Source organism: Pteropus medius, unplaced genomic scaffold (genome assembly GCF_902729225.1).
Source record: "Pteropus medius unplaced genomic scaffold, Ma_sr-lr_union100, whole genome shotgun sequence".
Taxonomy (NCBI): Eukaryota; Metazoa; Chordata; class Mammalia; order Chiroptera; family Pteropodidae; genus Pteropus; species Pteropus medius.
The window spans coordinates 1,104,535-1,117,791 of NW_024353790.1; the positions used below are offsets into that span (position 1 = coordinate 1,104,535).

At 44.0% G+C, this 13,257-nt stretch overlaps 1 protein-coding gene and 1 pseudogene across 4 annotated transcripts in view; both read left to right on the forward strand.

Moving 5' to 3' along the window:
- Positions 1-1,303: 1,303 nt before the first annotated feature.
- ZBTB2 (zinc finger and BTB domain containing 2) overlaps positions 1,304-13,257 on the forward strand; it is a 23,127-nt gene continuing 11,173 nt past the window's right edge. Inside the window, exons 1-2 of one of the 4 annotated variants that reach the window (XM_039851293.1) lie at positions 1,379-1,508; positions 4,904-4,990. The gene's annotated coding sequence lies outside the window, so the exon portion shown is untranslated. Of the gene's footprint in view, positions 1,509-1,912; positions 2,044-4,903; positions 4,991-13,257 lie in introns of those variants that run through there. The other 3 variants (XM_039851292.1, XM_039851295.1, XM_039851294.1) reach the window with 3 other exon arrangements.
- Positions 11,472-11,590, forward strand: LOC120593494 (uncharacterized; annotated as a pseudogene).

Sequence of the window (13,257 nt, forward strand, 5' to 3'; positions counted from 1 at the left end):
TCTATTCACTTGCACCACTAGTTACACAGCTGCTGTCTTCAATGAAAAAAGAATTAGTCATCGGTAACCCCAATATAACTGAATTACTAAATCAAACTCAAGAGTTTTAGAAGGGACACTTTTGTATGTTAAATTAACTCTTAAGATGGTAAGCTTACCTTAGATATGTGAACTACGTGCCAGGGCACTGTGCTATGTAAACCAAAATGGATTTGACCAGGAGCTTATAACCAGGATGGCATGCTTTAAACTAGAGTACCCTAGAAACCACTGCCTCCATTTCCTTACAAATCAAGCCATATTTTTGGTCACCAAAATACTATAAAATCATAGTATAGTATAAAATCAAAGCCAGTCCTCAAAGGATTAAACTGTACTTCCAAAAACATAAAATTCTAGCAAAATGGCAACAACAGAAAACTTTAAAATGTTAAGAATGACCATCAGAGAATCTAAGTCCCTTGCCTGTCCTGTAATGTTTCCGGATCTCCCTGTTAAGATTTCAGGACCTCAGATTTAACAGAATGGCCAACTCTGGAATCCATTCCAACAGTACCTCAAAGACCAAACTTAAAGAGTAAACCGTTTATAAGTAACAAACATGCTTTTTCAGACTCTCGATATTTTTGGACCAAAGCTTCAAAAGCTTAAACCCAATTACTGGAATAAGCATCAAATTCAATCCTACCAGAAACGTCTTACGTGACACTCAAGTAGTCAGTCGGTAAGGAAGCACCTCTACCACTATACACAGCACAGGCATTTCTATTTCAGTATGACTGTTCAATTATCACTGGTGATAAAAGGTATTCGTGATTTACAATCATCTATCTCCCTGGTTCTCGAATCCACTCCATTTCAATTATGAAGGTTAAAATCTATGTTAATACGGTAAGTCAAGGAACAAAGCTACAGCCCAAAGATGTCAAGAAGTTTGCAGAAGGATCCAAGCAGCTCTCCATCCCTTCCCCGAGTACCTCCTGGGTTGTCCTACCTAAACACTTTATGTAAACATGGGGCTTGTGACTCAAGCCTCCGGCCCCAGTAAGTGGAGAGAAGTTTCCTCGCCTCGGCTGCACATGGTTTGCAGAAGTTTGGCTGGAGCAGAGCGCGGAGCCGGGGTGGGAGCGGCAGTGTAGTTAGTGCTGCAGGCGGCGGCGGCGGCGGCGGCAGAGCAGCAGGAGGCGGAGGCGGGCGGGGGGGAAGGGAGGCGGCGGGCGGGAGGGGGGGCCGGAGGGGGCTCTTGCCGCCACTGCTCTCTCGCCGCCTCTCCCCCCCGGCGGGAGCCGCTCTCAGCCTCTTTGCACTAGTCGCTCCGCTCTCTCGGTCATGTGACCTTAACGTAACCGGACAGGAAAAGCCCCGCCGCCGCCGCCGCCGCGCCGGAGACACCGACCGCGGCGGCAGCAGCAGCAGCAGAGAGGCAGGGGCGGCGGCGGGGAGAGCACGGCCAAGGCTGCCCAGCGGTGCCTCCTCCACACCCCCTGCCGCAGCTGCACCGGCGACAGGTAAGCGCGCACCGCCTCCGCCTCCCCGGGTTGGTGCCCACGTGCCGCCCCCGGCCCGGGCTCCGGGAAGGCGGAGGGGGGGCGGGGGCCACCGGAGCTCGCAAACGGTTCCGGCAGCGACGGTGGCAACAAAGAAGACGAATGACCCCCATCCCGGGGCTCCGGGTGAAGGCAGGCGGAGGGCCCAGACCACGCGGGGACCCGGTTCTGGGAAGCGAGGGCAGGGGCGCCCCACGGAGGCGGCGGCGGCAGCGCCTGGCGCCGGGGCTCTGGCCGCCTGACAAAACCATCCCCCGGAGCCAGGCGGCGGCGAGTCGGCGGCAGCTCCATCCGGGACTTTGCGGGAGGGGGAGGGGACGGAAGCCGAGAGGGCGGGCGGCGGATCGGAGGAGGGAGGGAGAAAGGGGAGGGGGGCGATTCACGTTCCGTTCCCCGTTGCCGGTCCCTCCCTTCCCGCCGCCACCGCGAAGTGCGTCCCGAGCGGCGGCGGCCGGTGAGCGTCCCGCGCTGGAGCCCTGGGAGGTGGGCCCGTCAGGTGCGTAATCCTTCCGACGCCCCGCCGCCTTCTGCTGCTGCCGCCGCTGCTTCTTCGGCGGCAAGGCCGCAAGCTGCGGAAGTGGGTTTGGGGGAGGGGAGCAGGGAGGGAGGGGGAGGGGAGGGATCCGGTCCGACCGGAGCAGGCCCGGCCTCTCTGGCGCTTCTCCCAGCTGCAGCGGCTCCTACAGCTGCTGCCGCTACTGCTGCGGCTCCGCCTCCCCGCTCGCAGGCGGGGGCGCGCACGCGCGCTTCCGGCTTCTTTGAGTCTCGCGCTGTCTCCGGCTCTCGCGCGCGCTCTTCCCCTCTCCTTGTCGGGCCACCTCCCCGCCCCTGACGCCCGGGCTGTTGCGCCGGTCGGGGCGTTGCGCACGGCGTAGGCGTCGGCATTGTGTTAAACTCCGCGGGACTTGGGACGAGCGCGCGCGCGCGGGACGGCGCAGTCTGAGTGCGTCGCACCTCCCCTTCCTTCTCCTCAGCCCCCGGGGGATGGGGCGGGGCCCGGGTGCCCGGCGCCCGGCGCCCGTCCCTCCGGGCCCCGGCGGCTCTGGCCGGCCACGCCTCCTGGGACGGGGCGGGGCAGGCGGGGCTGGTTGGCAGTTGGCCCACTCTCGCGGGCCAGGGAAATGTAGGCCTCCCTGGGCGCCGCTCGTGTCGCCCGCTGCGGCCCCGGAGGCGGGTGTGGGCGCGCTGAGCGGGCTTCCGCTCGGCGGGCGATGTGTGCCTCGGATAAGGCCGAGCTAGCAGAGCTGCGCTGTGGTTTCTGACTGCTTTGCCTTGGGGCGTGGGACCGGCGTCCGAGTTGCGCTCCAGGCCGGCGCAGCCCTCACACTTTGTAGGGCTCCGAGAAGGGGAGGTCGGGGGCACGGAGGCGGCTTCCCAAGCTGGAACCGTTTTCTTGGTGTAGCGAAACCTCCAAAACATTGTTGCAAAGAGAAGTCGTAGTGTAGGAGACGTTTAGGAAGCAAGGTTTTTGTCGCTTTTAGCTGGTAGTTGAATTGAGGGCCAGCAAGGGTAGCAGAGCAGACAAGAAAGTGATTGGGCAGAGTGAAAATACAGTTAATTATGGCTACGCCATTTACTGCAAGAATTTCCAACTGCTGAACTCCTAATTATGCCTTAGGGAAATAACCCAGGCTCTTTGCTCTCCCCATCCATCTGCAGTGTTCCTTTGCTCTTCATCACAGAATGGGCTCAGTGTACGAGTCTCAATTCTATTCATTCTCATAGGTTGTCTTAGTAAAATAAAACGTTAAAAAAAGCCAAATACAGGCTCATACAGTACTCTAGGGTATTCTGGGTTTCCTTAACCTGGCTGCCCTGTCCTTTCTAGGAGGACCTATCAATGTTGACCTTGAAGCAACAGGATCAGCGTATACATACATACATAGCACTAGCATTTTAGTCTGAGAGGCTTGCAATTTCAATAGAAAATCAGAATTAAAACATCTTAAATTTTCATTTTTTTAACTTATTACAAACCAAAATTAATTGTTAAATTTTATTTTGCATTCTGAATAACTTTGGTATGTATCCAGGGAGATTTTGAATTGTGAAAACATAAATTTTAAGAAGGCTTATGACTAGTACATTTCTTTAAACTGGGCGTTTCTCACTTAAATATGTGGTTTATATAAGTTTATCTTATAGCCAAGGAATTGAACTATTACTGAATCCATCATTAGATCTCAAAGGACAAGAAGTAATATACTGGTGATATGAAGTGCCACCAAGAGTCAACAGTAGAGGAGTCCATTAAAAGGTGGCAGATTAACCATCCCTGAAGCTTTGTCATACAGTCCAACTGCTTCCTTGCCAGCTTCTCTTCAAAGAGGATGTAAATAGATAGTGCTCCACAAACTCTCCCATGGAGGTACTCCCGCAGCAGAGAATAAACACTAGGCATGTTTTAGGCTATAGAATAAAAGCTGCCACGGTGACAGTTTCTTTTTTATTTTAAGGATTAATATGAACTTTACACAGTCCTCCAAATTCTGCACTTTTGTGCTATAAAAATTCTATAAAATAATTAAAATTTTGTTCACCCCAACCCTCTAAGAATATGCATCTTGTGAACACTGCATATCCCTGAGTAAAGGGATATGCTTTCTCCAGCTTCAGAATTACTGAAATAGAGGTTCAGGAGTGAAAGAGACATCTAAAGCTGGTATGTGACATTGGTTTGGGATCAGCTTCTTGGGAGCTGGAGACTCGTGCTATCTCTTACCTGTCTTTTGGTGTTTCATCCCTAGACCCACTCACCCTTCCTTGAAGTAACTTTGACATTTTGGGCTGTTAGTGTTTCACCAGGCTGTCCCAGTAAAGGAAGAACTGCCTGTTGGCTGGAGACTGTACCATAAATTTAAAAATGGACCTGGCAAAAGGGCATTTGTCCCTTTTTTACTGCCCTACAGTCTTTAGGTTGCAAAGCATGACCTTGAAAACCTGAAAGGTTTATTTCCTGAAAAAATAATGTGAACATTCTAAGCATTAGATAGAAAACATATTTTACACCTTTTTTATGCTCAAGGAGGTTATAATTTTATTAGCAAATTAAATTTAATTAAAATATTACTTTAAATTGATAGTAAATAAGATCTAGTGTTTTACAACAATGTCGACAGGCCATTAAGAGATGGAATCAGTAGCCGTGGAACACTTAACCAGGAGTGGGCAGTCCAAGACATTTAGGACCATTATTTTTCTTTTACGATACAGAGGCCAAGTTAGAGGCTGGTTTCTATGGTCAAACACATAATCCTCAGTTCACATGCATGCGGTGTGCATCATGTGACTTTCTCACTTCAAGAAAGTTGGTGTTCAGATAAGAATTCGTAAAGCACTTTCATGTATCATTTCAGGTACTACGAAACAACTGTTTTCACTTTACAGGAGCTAGCATGCAGTTCCTTTAAATAGTATACACCCGAGTTCTGCACCAGGCAAGGGTAAGCATCAAATAGGATGATTTTGAGAATGATTTCAAAGTGTGTGTGCATGTGTGTGTGCGCGCGTGTGTGTGTGCGCGTGTGTGTGTGTGTGTTCTCCTATGCCATGCCTAGTCACTTCCATTCTCCAAGTCCCCAAAGTCATTCTCAATGGCTGTTGTCTAAGTGTGGTCTACACTCCCTTGTGACTCCCCGGGACCCTTTCAGGGTTCCATGAGGTCAAAACTATTTTCATAATGATACTGAGATGTTATTGGCCTTTTTCTCTGTTGACAAAATGTGTCCACATTGGGAAGAGCCACATAACTCAGTGAGCTGATAGCTTCCAAATGACCAATGGATGCTATTAAAAATCATGCATGGGTAAACAATCCATTCAAAGTACAAAGTAGAGTGATGAATATTACTGCAATAAAATACGAAAATATCATTCATTGATGCATTTTTAGATCAAACGACTAACCTTTAATAAACTACCACTTGTCAAATTTTGGTATAGTATAGAAGAATATCCAAATTACCTGAAAAGGCTATTAAAATGCTTTTTTCCAACTACATAGCTGGGTTAGGGTGGATTTTCTTCGATACTCAATCAAAACAGGTTATCACAACAGAGTCAGTGGAGAAGCAGAATACATGCAGAATCCAGTTGTCTTCAATTAAAGAGATTTGTAAAAAAATAAAAAGATGCCACTTCACTATTTTTGTTGTTGTTTTACCATGCAGTGGTTTTATTGCTGTTTTCTATTGAAGGACTATTTTTTAATTTCTTAGTTTTAATTTCTAATTTGGTAAATATCAATAGTTATATTACATACAGGTGAAGGTACTTTGGTGTCCCCAATAATTTTAAAGAGCATGAATGGGTCCTGATACCAAAAAGTTTGAGAACTGTGCACTAAAATATTGAAATAAATTATTTTGTTAAGACTTTGAATAGTAACACATTTGGTGCCTCTCTGTGCCATACACTGAGCTATACCTACAGGTGACTATATTTTCTTCAGATTGATTTTTCTAATCATACAGCATGTAAAAAAGAAAGACAATCTCTACTTTGGTGAATTATTAGAAGCAAACTAGATTAGGTTTTAAATTGTGCTGTGTGATCATATGTAGCTTTCCTTAAAGTTGATAGTAGCATAATGCCTTAAGAATTATCATGTTAATATCAACTGTTAGCTATAAATCTCTAACCTGCTTCTCCTTGACACCTAAACTGTCCCTGAACCTCCTCCTTCTGACCTCAACTCAGAAATTAAAAACTAATTTTAATGTTAACTTAAACAAAATATAATTGAAAAGACAAATCTTTTACAAATATAGTGCTTTCTCAAGTCAAAATAAATGCTATTGTTTAATTTATATCCTTCATTTTTCTAATTACTGTATAAGAGGATTGACTAAAGAAATGTTAAGAAAAATATAACAATCTGTCACCATAACTAAATTAGATACATTTCCTAGCTTTGAAATACAGTTTAAAAATATATTAAAATTGAGATGACCAGCCTCGTTCAAGTTTACTTTATGGGCCCTGAAGTATTAATTATTAATGATACTAATTGAAAAAGCAGTTTTTTCATCCTGGTAAGTGGTCTAAACTACTTGAAAGAATCAATCTTACTTGTGAGTAGTGCTTTTTCTGCTACTGATGCGTCCTGTGCATTACAATATTCATTTGTGCTTCACTTAAATAAAATCAAGGACTTCAGAGGACCTTTTAAAGTACCTTGAAATGGGTAGTCTAAATGGTATTTAGTATCTTAAAAGAGCTATTATCTTTAAAAAGTGAATTATCAATTCCCCAAAGCTGTTTTGGTCTCCCGTTCTTATACTGAAAGTGAAGAAGGAACTTGAGTTGGCGAAGTCCAGCATGACTATGTTTGACCCATTCGGCTGCACTTCCAAAAGCTGAGTAACTTACTTAAGAACCAGCCCACATGTGCTACGTGATGGAAGCTGAAAGCACTCGATATCCGGACAGTATTCTGTTAGAAGTATGGGGAACAGTGGTGAAGATAAAGGCCGAAGCATTAAATAATATAAACGATCATTTATAGTTGGCTTTGGAAAGTGTTTTTTACTTACTTCATCCTGATGTGTCTTACACTCTCTGAATTTACTTAAGAAAAAAATTACTTTGTACACATATACATATATAAGGAAGACATTCTCTGAAAACTCACCTGTAAGAATTGCCTCCTTTCTCCATCTCTACTTTTCTTCAGTTCTCTGCTCACTATTCCGAAAGTTCCATTTACATTGTTAATGGCTGGGGGCTTTAGATAGGTCTTCCGTGTCTGATTGTTGGCCCTCCGTGACTAAGATTAATAAGAACTTTTAGGAATGACATGCAGACAGTTAGTATAGTAGAAAGCATGAAATTTACACCTGGAAGACCAAGTTTCGATTGACTCCTGTTTGTTTACAGTTTTAACCTCTCTAAACTATCATATAGTGGTTTAAGGATGTGACTTCTGGAGATAGAAACACCTGACATCTCTGAAGACTCGCAGACATATATCACAGTCAAGACTTCCGGAGCTCCAGACCATTATAACCACCATGTACTCTACATCCTTCACTGGGTGTCTCTAAAGTATCTCAGTCCCAGCGTATCTGAACCTGACCTCATGATCTTCCTCACAAAACCGCAGCTTTGCCTCTGTTCCTTCTCCTGGTGGAAAGCCCCAGATCTATCCAGTTACCCAAGTTAGAAATCCAGAAGTCATCTTGAACACTTTGTTCTTCCCCATCCTCCTAATCCAACAACCACTCCTGTTGGTTTCTTTTTCTTCTATTTTCAAATCCTGCCCCTCCTCCTCCGGTTTCATCGCCACTGCCCACTTGGCCACTTCTCCCCTCTTGCTCATTTCTAACAGGTTTCCCCTCGCCCACATCTTTACCATCACCACCATCCCAATTTGGTTAGTTCTGCAATTGCAGGTATTTGATCATATCACCCTGTAGAAAATACCCTTCAGTGGCTTCCTATCACTTTTAAGATGCCGACCAAAATCCTTAGCAAAACCCAAGTCACCAGCCTCATCTTGCCTCGATCTTTGGCTCTTTGCCCCCAGCCACTTTGATCTCCTTTCTGTTCCTCCATTGCATCTTGCTCCTTCCTATCTTAGGGCCTTTGCAAATGCTGATCCCTCTGCCTGGAATACTCTGTCTTTGCCCAGTTAATTCTTCTCATTCTTCAAATATCTGCTTAACTGGCATTTCTTCACAATCCCCATATTAGATGCCAATTTTATGACCTTTTGTTTCCTTATATTTTTCTTTGATAGCTCTTATTAGAGTTGGTAGTTATGAATTTGTGTACTTATTCAATTACACCCTGGAACTCTGTATATTCTGCAGTATCATTGCATCTACTGCACATGGCACCTTAGAAAGCTCTCTCCAAATACTTGACTACTTCCCAGATCTACTTCTTAAGAGTTAGCCGCACATGTGGGCAAGTTACTTCATTTCTCTAAGTCTAAATTTCTTTTTCTGGGAAGAGAAAAACCGATCCTTGATATATAATAAATGGTCATTTTTTAAATTAATGCTGTGGTTATTATTATAATAATGAGTAGTAAGAAAATGATATACTCTGGTATCGTTGAGGATGAAGGATTATTGTAAATTATAAAGCACTATTCAGAACTTAATTATTAGCATGAAGAAACACAGTGACGTTTTTAAATTGAAATATTCTTCCAAAATATAGTGCACAGTAAATTGATGAAAATTTTCTAGATTAATGTAGGATCAATAGGAATTGAACTTTTACCCCAAATTACCCAGCTAGTCAGTGGCCAAGCCATGACTGGAACTCAACACTCTCCTCTCCAAGCATATAGTATTAATCGATTTAACAAATATTGACCACTAGACAATACGCTACGCTCATGGACAGAGTAATAACTGATAGATAAAACTCAGTGCTGGCCTTTTGGAAGCATCACACAGACATGTGTAAACCGGCTTGTTCAGAGATGTTCCAGAGTCAAGAAGAACCTCTTAATCTGAGGATAAGGGAAATTTTGCAGAGGACAGGAGAGCTGGGTGAGGCTGGGGTGAGGCAAGTGGCAGTGGTGGGTTTCTCTGAAAGTGGCATGTTCAGGGTTGGGCATGGAGAATCTAAGGCATTGTTCAAACTTGCCCCCATCTCCTGACCATGTGTGTAGAAATCAGGTTGCCCAGCTGTCCAGTGCTGCCAGTGAGGCCTCTGAGCAGTGCATACTGCGAGGAGCCCATGGCCTGGGCATTCAGGGCCTTCTGTGTGAAGAAAACTACCTTTCTTCAGCTTATCTCAATTTATCCAGAATTTCCAAAATAAGTGAAATAACATCATTGTGTCTCTGTTATCATCAACATGCTCGAATGAACCTGGATTTTTAATACTGCTTGGACTTTAGAACAAATAGGACACTTGATGATCATTTTGTAAAGATCACCAAACAGACAATCTTGTATCAAGAAAACAATTTGGTACAACTTAATGCCGTAAAGTAAAATTTTATGTTGTAATGACTTTGCATTAGAAAACAATTATTTCTCCATATATTGAATATAATGCCAAACTGCCCTTTTAGAAAGATATCTGACATTATGTCCTCTTTACCTATTTATATTTAAAAGCCCCCCATCCCTACCAAGTATGTGACTATTTTATGTCTTTTCTTGCAAAGTAAAGAGGGAGCCACACTCCATTTGACCCCAGGTTTCAAGTTTGGTTGGTTGGTTGGTTGGTTGGTTTCCTAGTAGGTCTGTGAAATCCGAAAGTTTGGAAATTTAGGTTGGATTAACACTAGAGCATATAGTACAGAGTCAGCAAGGATTGGTCATGCGGGATGGAGAATTTGCTGAGGAATTTGGGTTTCATCCCAAAGGCAGGAGGATTTTAAGTAAGACGGTAACATCAGATTTGCCCTTTGGAAAGATCATGGTGGTGGGATTACAGGGGCTAAGAGCTGGAAACGAGAGATGAGCAAGGAGGCGGGATAAGGAGTTCTGGTTGGTGGGACATGGGTGACTGATGGATAGTATGGATGAGAGAAGTGGAGGCCTGTAAGGGGCGGGGGAATTGAGGTTGCTGGCTTGGTCAAGAGGTGGATGATGGCGCCATGCACTGAGCTGCGCATGGAGAAAAAATGCGGTCATGTCTATGGCTTTTACAGCCCTTGTAAGGAAATGGGGGTGAGGGAAAGGAAGGATTTGGGTTGTTTTGCCTGGACCGAATTTAGAGTTTCTGGGGACAACCAAGTAGAAGTAGATCAGATCACCAAAGAGAGCCTGCAGCATGAGAAGTGGGCAGAGAAGCATCAGCAAAAGAGGAGCCATTAATGGAGATGAAAATAGAATAGGGAGAGGTGAGGCCAAAAGCAGAACGTAGTGGCCGGGAAGCCAGGGACAGAGTATTTATGGTGCAGGAGGAAGGGTATTAAATGCCGCAGAGCGATGTAGTAAGCTGCTGGTCCACGGGGCTGGGGAACAGGTCCTCCGGGACCTTGGTGAGCCATTGCAGTGCAGGATGGGGAGGTGGGGGGCGGTGATGTGGTTGGGTGAGCAGTCGATGGAGGTGGGAGGAGCAAACATCCATGCCACAAACGGGGGGAGGGTAGCTTCGAGCAGGGCGAGCGGTGAAGGTGCTGCGTCCTCAGCCTACGCAGCATTCTCTGCAAGTAAAGCCTCGTGGAAATGATTTATGACTGGGGTCGTGGTGAGGAAAGAAGATTTAGAAAAGGGCAGTGCTGTCAGCTGGGCGGGGTGGGGTGGAAGCTGCTGGCGAAGCACTCGTGACAGAATCCAAGCTGGTCCTCCCTCCGCCCCCTTTCTCCTACCCCATTATCGCAGGCTCATTCACAAATTCAGAATCTAGGGGGGCTGTTCTCTTTTCCTTCCTGAGAAAGACTTTTTAGTCTCTAAAATGAGATTTTTAAAAATTGATCTGTGTGGGGGTTTCTTCCCCAAGTGAATTTTGAACATACAAAGACTGTTCTCTTTGTTTTTTCTTCCTTTTAATTGGTTTTTTCACTTCTCTGAGACTCCTGTCCATGTGTTCTTCCCTCTGTATTTGAAAGGCATGGTCAGTTTGCTTCCTATTCTAAATGTTCCAAAATTGAGACACTAAAAGAACTAGCAGACCCGCTTAAAAAAGAAACATTTCAGTTTTATCAAGCCTTCATTCTTATGATCTGAATAAAATACTTATGTTAGCTGTTTATGGGATGAGAAGGAGCCATACATTTTGCTATATTGAGGGAGATGATATATATCTGTTAATACAAAACCTCAAAATCCTATAAAATACTGATAAATTTGATATTAAAACAAAATTATATATGTGTAAAACCTCTATAAAACAAGAGAGTAAGAAAAATATTAGTAACAACTGTGACAAAGGAACCATTTTCCTTACATACAAAGGTTTTTCAGATCCATAAGAAAAAGGCAAACAACCTGATTTAAAAAAAATGAGCAAGTCTACACCCGTGCCACCCTGAACGTGCCCAATCTCATCTGATCCTGGAAGCTAAGCAGGGTCGGGCCTGGTTAGTACTTGGATGGGAGACCACCTAGGAAGACTAGGTGCTTTAGGCATAAAAAAATAAAAATGGGCAAAGCTCATGAAGAGATAAGAAAATATAAATGGTCACTAACCATAAAGTATACTCCATCTCATCATTAAATTCCTAGGGAAAAATAGTGGGATTGGCAAAGACTTTTTAAAAAGTGATACTACCCAGTGTTGGCCAGAGTGTGGGGAAACAGTGGGGTTGGATGAACAGCTCTCGCATTTTGAGTGTCCATAATATCTGACTCTCTTATAACAAGTGTATATACTTAAAAAGCAGCAATAAAAATATCTTATTAATTTTAAACAAACACACTTGCAGTTATATGCTCTGACACATCAGAGCATACACATCAAATGGACCCCCATTTCTTGCACTTACGGATTCTATAATCTTGAGCAAGCTACCTAACCTCTCTAAGCCTGTTTCCTCGTCAATAAAATGTGGATAGCAACACTGCAAATACCTCAAATAAATTAACGTGAAATTAAATGAGTAACATATGGAAATGAATGGTTACCAGTAAATACTGCAAAAATAATAGCCACTCGTCAATAGCATCAAAGAATAAATAGTAATGTCCTGAATAATAGTGTACGTGAAGCTACTGTCTAATCAAAGTGACACCTGGAGCTGCCTAAATGTGTAGGTAATATGTTCAGAATCCTAGTACATGACAAAGCAGGTCCTCATAGTTTGCTCTTAGAGGATATTATACCTTTTTGTCGAGAAAGGCAGGTAAGACGGGAAAGGAAGTATTTGGGCACCTTTCAAAGAACAGTCTTGAAGACAAGCTTCTAAAGTTATATCCTGGTGGATATCTGGTTAGAGTGAAGTTTTTTTAATCCCGGTTACTCTGCAACCTGGCAACATCGGGCTTTCATTGCGAACTCCATGCCTTTTCTCCGTTTCCCCTTCCTAATCTGAGTGTTTTCACCTATGACATACACAGAAAACACCAGGGAACTAAATTCTGACCCGCACCATCACTGTTTGCACTTAAATGAGACTACAGTCTAGGTCTTTGTACTCAGATTACTGCAAACGTGGACATAAGTGCTTGGTAGAAAACACAAAACTTGACAGTGTGGATTCTTGTTTTGTGACCCGATTAGTCTGTTAAAGTATTATTCCATTTGATTCATTTATTTTAAGGCACACTTGTTAATTTCTAAATCTGTCAGATCATCCCTAGAACAGGAAGGAGAGTGGGGATTTCAGCACCAGCTGAGTAAGAACTGCTATGAGTCTGCTTTTGTTATAAAGTTAATTGGTAATGCATTCTCTCCAGTAGCTTCCCTAATTCTGAAACTAAGCATCATAATTATCTATTGTTTTTAATCTGGCTAATTAATTGATGTGGCAGGCTTTTTTTTTAATTAAACTTTTTATTTTGAGATAACTGTAGATTCACATGCAGTTGCAAGAAAGGATAGAGACATCCTAAGAAAGGTTAGAGACATCTCAAGAAAAGATAGAGACATCCCATGTACCCTTCACCCAGTTTCTCTAATGGCAGCATCTTGCCAAACTGTAGCACAATATCACAATCAGGATTTTGACATTGATACAGCTGAGCTGTAGAACCCCCCTCTCCCCCCACCCCCGCCTCCAACAGTGAATCCATTTCCCTCCTCCTCCCCTCACCCCTCCACTACTAATCTGTTCTCCATTTCTGTAATTTTCATGAAT